This window comes from Rhinopithecus bieti, unplaced genomic scaffold (assembly GCF_001698545.2).
Source record: "Rhinopithecus bieti isolate Rb0 unplaced genomic scaffold, ASM169854v2 scaffold_16180, whole genome shotgun sequence".
NCBI classification, from domain to species: Eukaryota; Metazoa; Chordata; class Mammalia; order Primates; family Cercopithecidae; genus Rhinopithecus; species Rhinopithecus bieti.
Window position 1 is genome coordinate 31,455 of NW_016808502.1, and position 16,297 is coordinate 47,751.

The window sequence follows — 16,297 nt, forward strand, 5'->3', positions numbered from 1 at the left end:
AAGATAGATGTGTGCCTAAAAGCGTACACTGTGGTAGGTGATTCAAAGATAGGATGAATACTCTCTTTCCCCCCAGGACATCATGATATATTTATCTTCTTTGTTTTTTTTGTTGTTGTTGTTGTTGTTTTGTTTTTTTGTTGTTGTTGTTGTTTTGAGACGGAGTCTCGCTCTGTCGCCCAGGCTGGAGTTCAGTGGCCGGATCTCAGCTCACTGCAAGCTCCGCCTCCCGGGTTCCCACCATTCTCCTGCCTCAGCCTCCCGAGTAGCTGGGACTACAGGCGCCGCCACCTCGCCCGGCTAGTTTTTGTATTTTTAGTAGAGACGGAGTTTCACTGTGTTAGCCAGGATGGTCTCGATCTCCTGACCTCGTGATCCGCCCATCTCGGCCTCCCAAAGTGCTGGGATTACAGGCTTGAGCCACCGCGCCCGGCCCATATACTATATTCTTATAGTGAGGTAAGCTAGTGAAAAAATGTCATTAAGAAAATCATAAGGAATAGGCTATATATTTACAATACTGTACTGTATTTATCAGTGCCATACATTTATTGTCATCTGTTTACAAGATGACTCATCCATCTGGAATGGCAGGCAACTATGGCTACAGTCCTCCATCTACAAGCCTCATCAAGCAATTCAGCTTTTTCTTATAATGTCATGATTTCTTGGGAGCACTTCCAGCCTCACTGTGACCCTTCATAGGGGACCCATGGCGTTATTCAAGTTGTACGGTATTGCACTAGACATGAAAAATACTTGAGAACGGCAAGAGATCACTTATTAAAGATCACTTTTTACTGCAATATGCAATTTACTGGAGAGATGAACTGCTCACGCAGAGATGGTGAGCACCGTATAGTGATTTAGGCAGGCACTTGCAACTCTCGAGCTCATCACAATAGCAACAGGAAGTGGCTATGAAATGATTACAGCAGTACAGTGTGCACTGCAGTGAATTTTCTGCAGTTATGATTTAATACTGCATCTTTATATTTATTTACCTTTTCCTTGACTGTGAATGGCACCATATATGGTCTATAAGTGTTTGTGTGTAAGTTTTGATAAATTTTAATTTTAACAATAGATTTGTATATATGCTATGGTAGTAAATGAAAAAATAGACTACATATATTTTGTGCATTCAATATATACTTAACTTTTTCTTAACAGTTTTATATTTCTGGGCTATGGAGTTAAACTGCAAGTTTTTTAAAATTGTCAAAACCTTCAAAAAATTTTCCAATATTTTTACTGAAAAAAAAATCCGCATATAAGTGAACCCACACAGTTCAAACCTATAATGTTCAAGGGTCAACTGTATGTTGCTTTTGTAACAAAAATGCTAAACATGCAATTGCTGTGTGTCCAGATGGAGGCTAACAGGGCCAGAGTCAGAGAGCCCCGGAAACTAATCTTCTGCTTCAGATGGAGCTTGGTTCCTGCATGAGCTCCTGGCCTCTTCAGGGAAGGGAACTCACTCCAATGTGTGCCTGATGCTTCTGTTGGAAAACTCTTTCTTTCTTTCTTTTTTTTTGAGACGGAGTCTCGCTCTGTCGCCCAGGCTGGAGTGCAGTGGCGGGATCTGGGCTCACTGCAAGCTCCGCCTCCTGGGTTCACGCCATTCTCCTGCCCTACCCTCCCGAGTAGCTGGGACTACAGGTGCCCGCCACCACGCCTGGCTAATCTTTTGTATTTTTAGTAGAGACGGGGTTTCACTGTGTTAGCCAGGATGATCTCGATTTCCTGACCTCATGATCTGCCCACCTTGGCCTCCCAAAGTGCTGGGATTACAGGCGTGAGCCACCGTGCCCAGCTGGAAAACACTTTCTTATCTGACTCCCCATCTCTTCTTCCCCATCTCTCCTCCTTCATTTCCCATCTTCCGCCTGCCCACAGGACAAACAGAACACAGCCAGTTCTGCTTCCCCCAAACAACCTGCAAATGCTCACTCTTGGCAGTCACTCCAAGTCAATGCATTCTTCCTGCCTCGACATTATTTCAAGACCTCTCACTGTCCTGCTCATTTTGTCCAAACAATTTCACATCACCCAAGCCCCTCTTAAAAGTGCACCGACCCCAGTGATGCTGCCAAGATCTCCTGAGCCTGTGTCCAGTTGTCCACAAATGCAGCTATGGGCGGCCCCGGTCATCCAGGATCAGCATTGGGCCTCTGGACAATGAAAAGCTTCCCTTAAAAGCATGTGGTCAAAACACATCCCCCACCCTCGATTTACAGATTAAGACAGTTGCCTTTATCCTGCTCCCGCTCCTTATGATGGTTCCACCCATTTCCATCTGGCACCATTCATCATATTTGCTCGGGGTTATTCAACCTTGGCACTCCTGACATTTGGACTGGATCCTTCTCTGTTACGTGTGTAGCGTCGGGGACTGTCTTGTCCAGTACAGACTGTTAAGCAGCATCCCTGGCCTCTCCCCACCCCATTCCCCAATCATGACAGCCAAACATCATCTCCAGATATTGCCAAGTGTTCCCTAAGGGTAACTTACCCCTGACTGGAAACCACTGTGTCAGCTGTTGTGGACACAAATCTGATGTGCCCCTTCTATTGCTCTAGCCCAGTGGTATCCAATCTTTTGGCTTGCCTGGGCCACACTGGTAAAAGAAGGATTGTCTTGGGCCACATGTAAAATATACTAATACTAACGATAGCTGATGAACTACAAAAAACAAGGGAAAGAAATCTCACAATGTTTTAAGAAAGCTTACAAATTTTAGTTGGGCCACATTCATAGCTATCCTGGACCACATGTGGCCAGTGGGCCATGGGTTGGACAAGCTTGTTCTAGCCTTTTTACCAATAAATTAGATGAACAAATATTCCCCTATATAATTTGTTAACATCATTGCCAATGAACAAAGGACAAGGAGGGCTGGAAAGGAATGGAACCCCATGGAGGTGGTTCCCCTGGGCCGAGAGCAGGGAACCCAAGGGCACAGAGGTAAGAATCAGGAAGGCTGGTGACTCGGCCCAGCTTTGTGTGACCTGGGCACCATAGCACCAGAATTCCTCACTGGTGAAAGGGAATCACAGTATACCAAAGCCACTGTAACTAATTGAAGTTATAAGTGGGGAGTGTGGAGGGGTGCCCAGGGCAACTGGACCCTCTCAAGTGGGAACTCTGAGTAGAGAAGAGGATAAGTCATGGTGAGATGAAGAAAAGAGAAAAGCACAGGCAGCCCCACACTTCATAAGAAGGGTGTGTATGTGTGTGCATGTGTGTGCACACATGTGTGTGCATGAGGTCGGGAGACAGACATGCCCACCCCCACCTGAGGATGGTGGAAAGTCAATGAGGGCTTGGACTGAACCAAAAAAATGCTTCCTTACCTCCAAATCCTCCCTAGTGCCACTCAGGCTTCACCCTGCATGTGATACACCATGAGGAGTTAAATCTAGAACAGAGTCAGATTCATTCTACAGGCTTTGATTCTTTCTGCTCCACACCCAAGGAGCCCTGCCAGCCACCCTCCTGGAACATGAAGAAATGGATGAGCCCATGATATCCCGCTAGTCTCCTCATGTCTTCCATGTGTTTTATTTAAATTACACTGTATCCTTTTGCACTTACTGGCATGTTTCAATGTTCTCTTCCAACTAGACTTCCATAGTCCATTTCCCCTATGCCAGGACTAAGGCTGACTATACCACCTTTGCCCTTTAAAATGCATTTAGTTGGGAAACTATCATTTGTGTAGTTCTACCTTATCAGGCAGCAACTTTATAGATGAAGAGCAATAGATCCATGCTTGCCACCATAAGTACAATGTTTCAGATACCCTTTGAGCTAATTAAGAAGTCACCTTTCTAGGGGCAGTCTGACTGGAAGATTAGGCACAGACGATCACACCTGGGCAAGCAGCTGAACAAGCTGTCCAGAGGCCATTGCTCTGGCAGAGGAAAATTTCGTCCCCTACAGAGGAACAGCCAGCATGAATGCCAACATGATGAAGGGGGGCTGAGCTCTACAGGCCCACCTGACACTAACCCTCCCAGCTCCCTGTCCAACCTTGGAGTTTTAGTTCTGGTTTTTTTTTTTTTTTTTTTTAGATGGAGTCTCAGTCTGTCGCCCAGGCTGGAGTGCAGTGGCCGGATCTCAGCTCACTGCAAGCTCCGCCTCCCGAGTTTACACCATTCTCCTGCCTCAGCCTCCCGAGTAGCTGGGACTACAGGCGCCCGCCACCTCGCCCGGCTAGTTTTTTGTATTTTTTAGTAGAGACGGGGTTTCACCGTGTTCGCCAGGATGGTCTCGATCTCCTGACCTCGTGATCTGCCCGTCTGGGCCTCCCAAAGTGCTGGGATTACAGGCTTGAGCCACCGTGCCCGGCCTTAGTTCTTTTTTTTTTTTTTTTTTTTTTTCTATGTTCCCCAAAGCCACTAGAATAGACACTCCATTAGTGTAAGTACATTTACCATTTTGTTCCCTATTGCTTAGAACAGAGGCTACTTTAAGTATGGGTCTTCAGCCTTCAAATTCTGTTGGAGAGTTAAAATGTACACATGGCAGGCAGCCTCCAAGATGGTGCCCAGCAATCCTCACTTCCTGGTACACCCACCCCTTGCACACAGAGTGGCTGACTGCAGAGTGACAATGTTGGATCTCTGAAGCCAGCTCACGAGAGCACTTAACACTTTTCCTCAGCTTTTGGATTGCTCACTCTGGGGAAACCAGATGCCTTGTTGGAAAGATGCTCAAGTAGCTCTTTGGGGAGGCTCATGTGGTAAGGAACTGAGGCCTCTAGCCAATAGCCAGCACTAAGTGACCAGCCATATGAGCAGCTGCCTTGGAAGAGGATCCTCCAGCCTCTATCAAGCCTTCAGGTGAGACTGTAGCCCTGGCTCACACCTGACTGCAACCCTACAGAGGGCCTGAGCCTTCCCAGCTATCTCAAACGCTCGGCCCACAGAAATTATGAGCAATAATAAGTAATTATTGTTGTTTTAAACTACTAAGTTTAGAGTGATCTGTTATGTAGCAACAGATAACTGATACAGCGTGTGCAATGGAGTTGGGTGAGAGAAGCAACAGTGCTTAATAGATATTTAAAGAAATAAATATTTGAATGAATTGTTGACAAAAAAGGCTGGTGAGTGAATGAGCTAGGTTCTAGGAGCTGGGCTCTGGCAGAGTCAGAAGAAGACTTTCTGGTATTGAAGAGGTACGTGGGGCTAGAATAGAGATTAGGAAGGAAGGAGATGAGCCCAGTGTATGCTCCTGGAAGCTGCCTGCCTCAGCCTGGCTTCCTTCATGGCCACGTTTACCTATAGAAATGGTTAGAGGACTAGCTGCCCAAACCCTGCAAGGGCCACATTATCTGAGCCTGGCACTTAGAGATTACGGGAACCAGGATCAAAGGCAGAAGCCAAAGTTCTGATTAATTTATTATCACTAGTAACATTTTAACTAATAAATCTTCATAGTGTCATTTCTTTCTCTTCTTTCTCCTCTCTCCATTTCATCAATATCACTACTTCTGGTTCTATTCTCTTTCCATCTGATGCATGAAACAAAATACGGTTGCTCCTTGTTCTTCACAGTAGTTATGCTCTGTAAAGTCACCATGAAGGCTGCATTTCAAATCCTGAACAGTTGCTCCTAGGGAAATATGGGCTTAGGTTCTTGTGATCCTCTGGTTACAACATTTTTGTCACTCAATACAGAACCTTGTTTTATGTGTATTTCTATTTAAAGATATTTATTTCATATATATTGTTGATTCATTAACGTTGAACTCATGGTCAATAGCACAATAACTCATGCCTGAAAGTAGCCTCCCTAACACATGTATTTTCTCTGTAAAGCACATCACAGCCTTCTTGTACTTAGAGACACCAGACAGTAAGTACTTTAAGCACTGTACTTGGGGCCATTTTAAATAGCAAAATCACCCCCAAAAAGCACAAAAATGCCAAAATCATGGACTAAATGGGCCAAGAAAAAAGAAAATGTGTTTATAAGAGCTGAAACAAGAAAGCAGAGTGTCACCTTGTGCAACCTAAGCATAGGTATTGGGCGACCTCAAATTTTTCACTGCTTTGTGCGTGTCACAAATGACTGCAAAGGTGCTGTGAATATTGATTCTGGGGTTGCAAAGAGATTTAAATGAGTAGGTGAATGTAGAGATATGGAATTCATGAATCATGAGGCCTGATCATAAGTAATTTCCCTTCCATCTCCCCAACCTTCCCAAAAAGACCCAACCTCATCCATAAAGATATATAAATTTACCTTGGATGTTTTGGGAAAACAGTTATCTCTATGTAAGACGGTGTTCTTAAATATATTACTCCTATCTCATAAATGTGTGTTCATTTCAGCATTTTCTAGCTTGGCATTGAACCAGAAGAGGTAGCCTATGTCTCTATACCCTCCTTCTTTTTGTTTTTACCCCATCTGTCCTAGTTATCAAGGGGCCTCAGCCCTGAGATTCCAGCCTTCTGCTTTTCTTGAGACCCACTGAAGCATGGCTCCTGCAGGTGCTGCTCCCTCCCCTCCAGCCCCCTCAACTTCCTGTAGTGCACATTTCCAGCAGTGCTTAGCAATTGAAGGTGTCTCACTTTCACATCCCTGGGCCACAAGAGCCCTCCTATCATACAGACTGAGGTGACAGTGGGGGAAATAAGTGGTTCTCCGGGAAAAGATCACCTGGAAACAATTGCTGCCAAATCCATACCATTGAAGGGAACAAAATCAGCACAGTGCAGAAAGATACCCAGGCTTATCACATTCAAACCACACAGCCCCCTCAATGCAAAGCAGCCCTGTTAAGATGCGCCTGGGAATTTCCTCTGAAGCTTGAAGCTGAGAAAATTGTCAAGACTTGGGTGAAAGGACACTTCATCTGTGGGTTAGATTAATTTTCGTAAGAAAGAGGAGGCTGGGCGCAGTGGCTCACGCCTGTAATCCCAGCACTTTGGGAGGCCAAGGTGGGCGGATCACAAGGTCAGGAGATCAAGACCATCCTGGCTAACACTGTGAAACCCTGTCTCTACTGAAAATAAAAAAAAATTAGCCGGGCGTGGTGGCGGGTGCCTGTAGTCCCAGCTACTCAGGAGGCTGAGGCAGGAGAATGGCATGAACCCAGGAGGTGGAGCTTGCAGTGAGCAGAGATCACGACACTGCATTCCAGCCTGGGCGACAGAGTGAGACCCTGTCTCAAAGAAAAGAAAAGAAAAAACAGAAGAATGACCCCAGCCAGAGGGAGAATTGATCTTGCTGGTTTGGTCAGGGACTGGCTGATTAGTTACAGAGAAATGACGAAGGAAGAGTGATGTGGTGGGACCACCCCACCCAGCAGCAGGCTCTGCAGACAAGCACGTTTGACTGGTCTACAAAGGGCTGAGGGCACTGCCTTGTGTGGCAGGATCCCACTGTGCAAAAGAAAACATGTGGACACAGACCTGTGGCCTCAACACTGAGGAACAGAACCCAGTTGCAGGGCCTGAGTTGGCCTTGCATCCACTCCACTGGCTTCATTAACAGCTATCACTTGTCCTCCAGGACGCCATCCTGAGGCCTGCCTGTGCATCACACTGCACAGGGTGCCTGGTCTCCAAGGCACAGCCTTACATCGTGCACATTCTGCTGGGCAGTTGACTTTGCTGTATGTGTGGGCATGCACAGGGGACTTCTTAGTATACAGAGATACAGATTTCAGAAACAAAAAGTGAAGCTAAGGATGGCAGCATGAGGCATGATTTTTACTAATGTTTAGAAATAGAGGGATATTGAAATACTTGAAAACATTATCCAAACCTTCAACACCAAATTCTCTTGCTGTGCCTTCAGAACTTAAAAGACTTGAAAGTGCACCAAGTAAAGGCTGATCTCAACCCACACATAGACTTTTTCAAGCTCCACAAGAGACACTCAGAAATCTCTTTTCTATGCCCACCTTGCCATAATTAACACAGAAAACAGATATTATGCTTGGGTGTCAACATAAATGTTAACTCTCTACATAGTTATAAATAAACAAGCAGCCGATCTGGTGCATTTATTTACATCTAAATGATTGATTCACTCAACATGCTTGTTGAGCATCTATCATGTGCAAGTCATTATGTCAGGCGCCATGTGAGAGAAGAATGAACCTCCTGCCTCCCTGACAATAGGTAGGCAGAAATGGCTCACAAAAGCAAGAGACTAAGGATCTGGTCCAAGAGTTCCACTTTCATCCTGGGGACTGTGTGATTTCCAGGTTCTCTACTATCCACACCTCTTCTTGCCTCTAAGTGGGACTGGCCAAAGCCACCTGCAGATTCTAGTTCTTGGCAGGACTCTGGCTCATGAAAACCCACATGTCCAGTTCTCCCTGAGTGTGGTCTTCAGGGCACCCCACCCTCAGGCTCCCTTCTGGAAAGCAGCGTCCTGGGCCCACCTCAGACCCAGCAAATAGGGTATACAGACAAGAAGTATAAATTTTAAACAGCTTCCTAGGTGATTTTTTTTTTTTTTTTTTTTTTTTTTTTTGAGACGGAGTCTTACTCTGTTGCCCAGGCTAGAGTGCAATGACATGATCTCCACTCACTGCGACCTCTGCCTCCTGGATTCAAGAGAGTCTCCTGCCGCAGCCTCCCGAGTAGCTGGGACTACAGCGCACACCACCACACCCGGTTAATTTTTTGTATTTTTAGTAGAGACAGGGTTTCACCATGTTGGCCAGGCTGGTTTCAAACTCCTGACCTCATGATTCACCCAACTTGGCCTCCCAAAGTGTTGGGACTATAGGCGTGAGCCTCTGCACCTGGCCTGCTTCCCAGGTGATTTTTAAGCACTCTAATGTCTGAGAACCTCTGCTATCGTCTAGTATTGCCCTGTTCAAGTGCTACAGTGTGAGAGGGAGGCAAGCTGACCACGTTCAGTGTGAGTGGAAGCAAGTTGGCACTTGCCACGGGTAGGGAAGGGAGCCAGGGAGGACAGTCAAGTCACTGTGCTGTGCTGGTGACCGGGCCGGGCTGCCGGCTCCACCTGGGAGACATCTCTGTAGTTCTTCTCCACCAGGAAGAAGTACATGCCTCATCACACAGGTGTGCTCAGAGGAGGGGGAAGGGACGCACACGCAACGCACACGCAATTGGTAATTAAAAAGAGAGCTAGCCTTTGTGAATAATTAACTGAACGCTGGGTTGCAACCACAGTTGCCACTTAGCAATGTCCCTTGCATGCTCTTTTGAGCAGAAGAGGACAGGGTGGGGTTGCAGCCAGCAGTCTGGGGCCCATATTGACCCTGAGTGGGGCCAAGGACGTCTCCTCAGTGAACTACACCATCTACCATGTCCCAGGGCCACCTCATCACTCACTCTTCTCTGTGGAAAAATACAAATGACTAACAAGATGCTAGACAAAAGAACTCATGTTGAATATGCCTGATAGATCTTCCTGTCTTGTTTTTATCTAGGCAAACCACACATGGATGATGAGAAGGGCAGAACAGTCACAGGCTTTCCTTGATCCTGCCCTGGTACCCATCCCAAGACCCTTTCCTACTCAGCTGTGAAGGCCTGGAGGTGAGGCCACAGCAGAATGCAATGACAACAGCCGGCAGACCTAACATCTCCTGTCTGTGCCTTAGTACCTTGCTGAAGTTTCCCGCTTTCAGGCTCTATTTTACTTTTCTATCACTACCTCATTAGCATAACCTTTATGGGGACCCTGCAGCTACCAGAGAAACCAAAACACCTGACTTAAGCAAAAAGGACACAGTAAACGTGGATTAAGAAATATCCAGAGTTTATTGAATGTCTATTTTAAAAAAATCGCTAGCATTCTTTTTCCTAGCCAGTCAAAAAATAATTGTGGGTGACTCAGGACTGCAAGATATTACAGGGCTTATGATGGTCTCCTGAGATTTTATAATTGTCTTTCATAAACCTGAGACATAAATATACCCAATGCTTAAAGCAAAGTGGCATAGGTTATAGGAAGGAGAGAAAGATGGTTTAGCTGCATCATAACTGCAGGCAAGACAAGATGGCAAACCGCTAAACCTTCCAGCTTAAGATGGACATGTGCTCAGTGGGAGAATGTTGGCGGCAGAGGAGAGGAAACGCAGACGCAGGCATGAAACCTAAGTATCCCTCCTACAGACACCCACAGAGGCGCAGAGCCTGAGGTCAGGGTTTCTAAATATGCTCGATTCCCACAAATTTGACCTACCTCCCTCTCCTGGATTCAAACGCAGGTCTGGAATCCCAGGCGCTGGGCAGTATAAAATGTGGGAAGGGAAGAAGCGCACAAATCTGAGAGGAGTATCTTAAAAGGAAAACAGCTGAAACAGAGAGAAAGCACAAGACAGGCATCAACAAGCCAGAGTGCTTCCTGCTGCTGGACGATGTCTGTAATTAGGGAAGTGGGCTTTTCCTCAAAGTGTCAGCATGCAAAACAAACCAGAAAGCAGAAGTGTGAGATCCCCAGCAACATGGGGCCTCTTTTAATTGCACATTCAAAATGAAGTAATGCTCTGAGACATAGATCCCTCCAGAACACACACCAGTTGAAGAAGGAGTCAGTGGACAGGACTGTGCCATTTAGTGATTAGCCAGCCTGGAGATGCCCTTTCCCAAGTGTTTTTACCAAAATGAACTTGGTCTTGAATTGCTAGGATGGGTATAGCAATGTTTTCCCGATTGTTTTATGTTTTTTAAAAAGTCCGACATCATAACATGGATCAAATTCAACCAGAAGATTGAAACAAATAGGAAAAGCATCCTTGAAAAGATCTTAATGGAGACCTCAAGATGTTAATTCCCAGCCGGAAGACTGAAAAAGTCAAGTGGAGATGGTCTTAATGGCGGAAGGGCCAATGTGTAGGGCAGAGGAAGGAAGGGTGCCAGCTCTCTCTGTCCCTGTTCCCAGGCCTCCTGGGCAGACAGCTGCTCATGGTGCTAGCAACAGATGCAACTTTACAGAGCACCTCTGACCAGCTCCCTCAGGGTACTTTTCAAGCATCTACTAACATTCCCTTACTTTGTGAAGCAAGCAGCTTTTGAATTTCCCACTGCAGTCTGAGATATCCCCCACGCTCAAGAAGAGCCAGAAGCTCAGCCAGGGTCCACTCCACAAAAGGCCGTGAAACATCACTGGAAATGCAAGATAAAAAGGAATCCTCCCCAGAGCCGTGGAAGCTGGAAGGAGTCATGTTGATGAGTTTACTGGGGTGGGGTTAGGAGCCTCTTGAGGGAAGTGTTCAGAAACGCAACAGTAGGCAATCTGCACCTGCACCCCAAATTTGTGAAAATGACAGCTTCATGAAAAACAGGTTCTCATTTTATAGAAGATAAACTTCAGCCACAGAGAGGTTGGGTGTACATCTTTAGTGCTGGCCATAGTGACCATGATGATGAAGGTGATGAGGCTAATGCAAAACAGCTATTCCATGAGTACCTGACTCAACAGATACCAACTGATCTGCACAACATCCCTAATGGTAGATACTTTTGTTATCCTCAATTCACAGACTTGGCCATCGAGGCTCAGGAGGGTCAACTGGCTTGCTGAAGAACACACAGTATGTGGTGGAGCCAATATTTGAAGCCCACCTCTTCTCTTAGCTACCATCTTCAGGTGGCGGTAAAAAGGCACTCGTAGTCAACCCATCCAAATGTAAGCATGGGTCCTTCCTGCCTAACCTGGAGCTCCTTCTTGTTCCCTGGAGCTGGGTTCTCAATGTGTGTCTCTGGACGAGCAACGTCAGCATCACCAGGAAACATGGAATATATGAAAATTCTTAGGGTTCCACCCTGACCTGCCAAATAGAAACTCTGGGGTGAAGCTCTAGGTTCTGTATTTCAAAAACTCAAGTTTGAGAACTTTGGCCCAAGAGCTCCATCCATTTATGAAGATAAAAATCCAAGTCCTCTTAGATCACTCCCTTCTCTACACTGCTTAAAGTCAACCCCTTGCCAATCCCACCTATCTCACCTCTCAGCCTCCCACACATGCCCACTTGTCTCCAAAACCACGTAACATCCTTTCCCTCCACATCTCTTTTGAGTAGCCCTGGCTGTCAGTGCCCCCACCTTGCTCCCTTCTCACATGTTCTAAGCTGTGGCCCTTTTCTCTGCTAAAAATCCTCCCACTGTCCAGATTACCCTTTGAGCTCAGGATAAACATGTCCCTGTCCCCACCGTCAGAACCAACATGCTTTCCTTTTGTACCACTGACCACTGTTTTGATTTAATTTACCTTTACTTTCTAGCATGTGCATTTTTGATGAATGTCTGTTTGTCCCATAAGGGCAGGAATTGTATCTGTTTCTAGTAAGACTTGAAATTGAGCAGTGTGAGTCCTCCAACTTTGTCCCTTTTTTAGTGGGTGTTGTGTTGGGTATTCTGGGTCTTTTGCCTTCCCAAGTAAAGTTTAGAATCATTTTGTCATTATCTACAAAACAGCTTGTTGGGATTTTTATTGGGATTGGGTTGAATCTACAGATCAAGCTTGGCAGAATGAACATTTTAACAACATTGAGTCTTCCAACGTATGAACGTGGACTACTTTTCCATTTATTTACATCTTCTTTGATTTCTTCCATCAGTATTTTGTAGTTTTCTGCATACAGATCCTGTACATATTTTGTTAGATTTATGCCTAAGTATTTTTTTGTGTTTTTTGTCTTTTTGGTGCTATTATAAATGGTAATTTTTCTTATTTCAAATTTCAGTAGTTTACTACTCGCATATAGGAAAGCAACTGACTTTTGTATTTTGATCTAGCATCCTGCAAACTCACTTATTGGTTATGAGAGTTGTTTTATGGATTCTTTGAAGTTCTCCATATGGACATGTGTATTATCTGTGAATAAAGATGCCTTATTTCTTCTTTTCTGATCTGTATAAGTTTTATTTTGTTTTCTTGCACTAGCTCGGGCTCCCAGTAGGATGTTGAACCAAAGTGGTAACACAGGACAGTCTTACCTTGTTTTCAATATCAGAGGGAAAGTGTTCAGTCTCTCACCATTAAGTATGATGTTACCTGTAGGTTTTTTTTTCCTTAATGTTCTTTATCAAGTTACAAAAGTTTCCCTCCATTCCTAGTTTAAGATTTTTTTTTTGCCATGAAAGAGTGTTTTGATTTCGTCAAATGCCCTTTCTGCCTCTATTAACATGGTCATATGATTTTTCTTCTTTAGCCCATTGATGTGATGGATCACATTAATTTATTTTCAAATGTTGAACCTGTTTTGCATTACCTGGAATAAATTCCACTTGGCTGTGGCACATAGATCTTTTTATACATTGTTGGGTTTGATTTTCTACTATTTTACTGAGCGTTTTTGTATGTATAAGTAATATTGCCTTGCAGTTTTCTTGTAATGTATTAGGTGAAATCTGAACTCATAAAATGAATTAGAAACTGTTTTCTCCATTTCTATTTTCTAGAAAAGATTATAGAAAACTGGTATTCTTTCTTTCTTAACTGTTAGATAGAATTCACCAGTGGACCCATCTGGGCCTGAAGATTTCTGTTTTAAAGGTTATATTAATTTAAAATTTAAAGATATAAGGCTATTCAGGCTACCTATTTCTTCTGTAAGTTTTAGTAGTTTGTGTCATTCAAGCTTTAGTTTATTTCACCTAAGTTACCACATTTGTGAGTATAGAGTTGTTCATGATCTTCCTTTATCATCTTTTTATATCTACTAGATCAACAGTGATGACCTTTCCTTCATTTCTGATATTGGTAAATTGCATCTTCTACATTTTTTTCCTTTTTTCTTGGCTAAAGGTTTATCAATTTGGTTGATAATTTCAAAGAACCAACATTGGTTTTATTGACTGTTTTCCTGTTTTTAATTTCAATGATTTCTGCTTTAATTTTAATTATTTCTTTTCTTTTGCTTGGTTTAGGCTTAATTTGCTCTTCTTTCTGTAGTTTCTTAAAAGTAGAATCACAAGTAATTTGCTTTGTATATTTTTTACCTAATGTGTGTACTTAGTGTTATAAATTTCTCTGTAAGCACTGCTTTTACTACATCCCAAAATTTTGATAAATTATATTTTATTTTATTCACTTCAAAATATTTTTTTAAATTTTGGAGACTTCTTTTCACATAGATTATATAGAAGTCTGTTGTTTAATTTCCAGGTATTTGGGAAATTTCCCAAAACCCCCATCTTTTTGTTGTTGATATCTAGTTTAATTCTATTGTGTTCTGAGAACATAATTGGTATGACGTTTATTCTTTCAAATGTGTTAACATGTTTTCCAAGAATGTGCTCTATCTTGGTGAATATGCCATGTGAGCTTGAGAAGAATGTGGATTTTTCTGTTGTTGAATGGAATATTTTATAAATGTCAATTAGATCAAGTTGACTGACAGTACTGCTCAGGTCATTTTTATCCTATCTATTTGGTCTATCAACTATTGTGAGAAAGAGATTAAAATCTCTAATTATAAGATAGGATTTGTCTATTTCTCTTTTCAGTCTTATCAGTGTTTGTCTTGCATATTTTGATGCTCTGTTGTTATGTGCATACACATTTAGGATTGTTATGTCTTCTTGGATATTCGACCCTTTTACCATTCTGTAACAATTTCCTGGAAGCCCTGACCCCTGTTGACTACGAGTTTTTTGTCCTTTAAGTGATAAAGTGAGGAGGGTGCTGGAACTTGAGGAATTTCTTTGGGAATTCCCAGCTGAGGCAAGGCTCTTGCAAAGTGTTTTCCCTTGGAGAGTAACCTTTGTCATGGAGAAAGCCTAGGTGTATTTCACAGTGGTCCCTACCAGGGCCATGAGGAGCACTTTCTCAGATCTTCACCTTAAGAACCTAGTGAGGCTTGTATTAATCATGCCTTTCAGTTTCTTTTATTTTCTGGTAGCTATGTCTATGGTGTTATTCAAAGAGATAATTAGCTCCAGGTGTAGACCTCAGGGCCTTGTACCTGAGCTGTGTGGAGTGCAAGTAAGATTCCCACTGAAGGCAATGCTTGAAGCTGCCGTGCAGTGGGGCAGAGATTTCTGCCTGATAGTCTCTGAGTGAGCCTGTGCCCAATATGACCTAGGATCATACTGTGGGCCTAAATATTGGGAGCCAGGAGGACTGCCTGGTGGGTGTGCACTATACTAAATCATCACCCTTCTCCAGCTTCTGCAGGTGCAAGTACATCTGCCATACAGTCAGTCTCTGCTAATGAGAAAGATACTGATTATGTTTTAGAAATATTGACTATGAAAAATTATTCTTTCATAAGACAAATGTGTGATAATTAGAAGATTCTTATTTTGGACTTGCTACTAAGTTTAAACAGAAATATCACATTGATGAGACTACTTTTAATCCTGAAGGCTGTGATCTGTCTACTTCTGGACTTTTTTTGCTGATGCCCTTCTGGTACCAAAACTGTGCCAGTCACACCATAGGAGCCCAATAAAAATCTGCTGACTTAATTAACTAATATAAAGTGTAAGGCTAAGAGACTTTCTCTGTATTATAAAACAGGTCAACCATTTCAAAACCATATCTCTTACAAAAAGAGTCAAATTTAACTTGCTTTTAAAAATTATTTCCTTGCTTTGTAAAAGAAAGAAGTAAAATATAGTTTATTCTTGTTATTTCAGGTTATATGTTCCATAAAGTCACCCCCAAAACTGAATTAGCAAGTGGTAGCCCATTGCTTCTCAGGGGTTATGTGCCTGAGAGCCTGCGGTCACCACATTTTCATCAACTGATTAATGCATCACTTGTTTTATGTGTTTCTGTGTAAAGGCACCTTATTTCATATCTATTGTTGATGCATTACCATTGAACTCATGGCCAACAGCACTAACTATAACTCACACCTGACAGAGGCTTCTCTAACCCACAAATTTTCTCCATAAGGCACAACACAGCCTTCTTACGCCTAGGGACACCAGATAGCACTTCAATTGGGGGCTACTCTAAACAGCAAAGTCACCACGATTTGAAAAAAGGAACAAAAATGCAAAAAAATATGGCACTAAGTGGACTGGGAAAAAGACATTTACTTACAATATGAGGTGAAAGGAAGAGTTGGAGTGTCTGGAAAATGCAAGTGGCTAAAATTTTGTGCCACTCTGTGATATGGTCTGGTTGTGTCCCTACCCAAATCTCAACTTGAATTGTATCTCCCAGAATTCCCACATGTTGTGGGAGGGACCCAGGGGGAGGAAATTGAATCATTGAGGCCGGTGTTTCCCATGCTATTCTCATGGTAGTGGATAAGTCTTATGAGATCTGATGAATTTATCAGGGGTTTCTGCTTTTGCTTCTTCCTTATTTTCTCTTGCTGCTGCCATGTAAGAAGTA

General features: G+C 43.4%; 1 protein-coding gene across 3 annotated transcripts in view; it reads right to left on the reverse strand.

Annotated features, from left to right (window-relative positions):
• The window catches only part of LOC108538610 (tyrosine-protein kinase SYK), a 67,864-nt gene that overhangs the window by 31,142 nt on the left and 20,425 nt on the right, over positions 1-16,297 (reverse strand). Inside the window, exon 1 of one of the 3 annotated variants that reach the window (XM_017886786.1) lies at positions 10,187-10,346. The exons of the other annotated variants lie outside the window; for them this stretch is intronic. The gene's annotated coding sequence lies outside the window, so the exon portion shown is untranslated. Of the gene's footprint in view, positions 1-10,186; positions 10,347-16,297 lie in introns of those variants that run through there. 3 annotated transcript variants of the gene reach the window in all.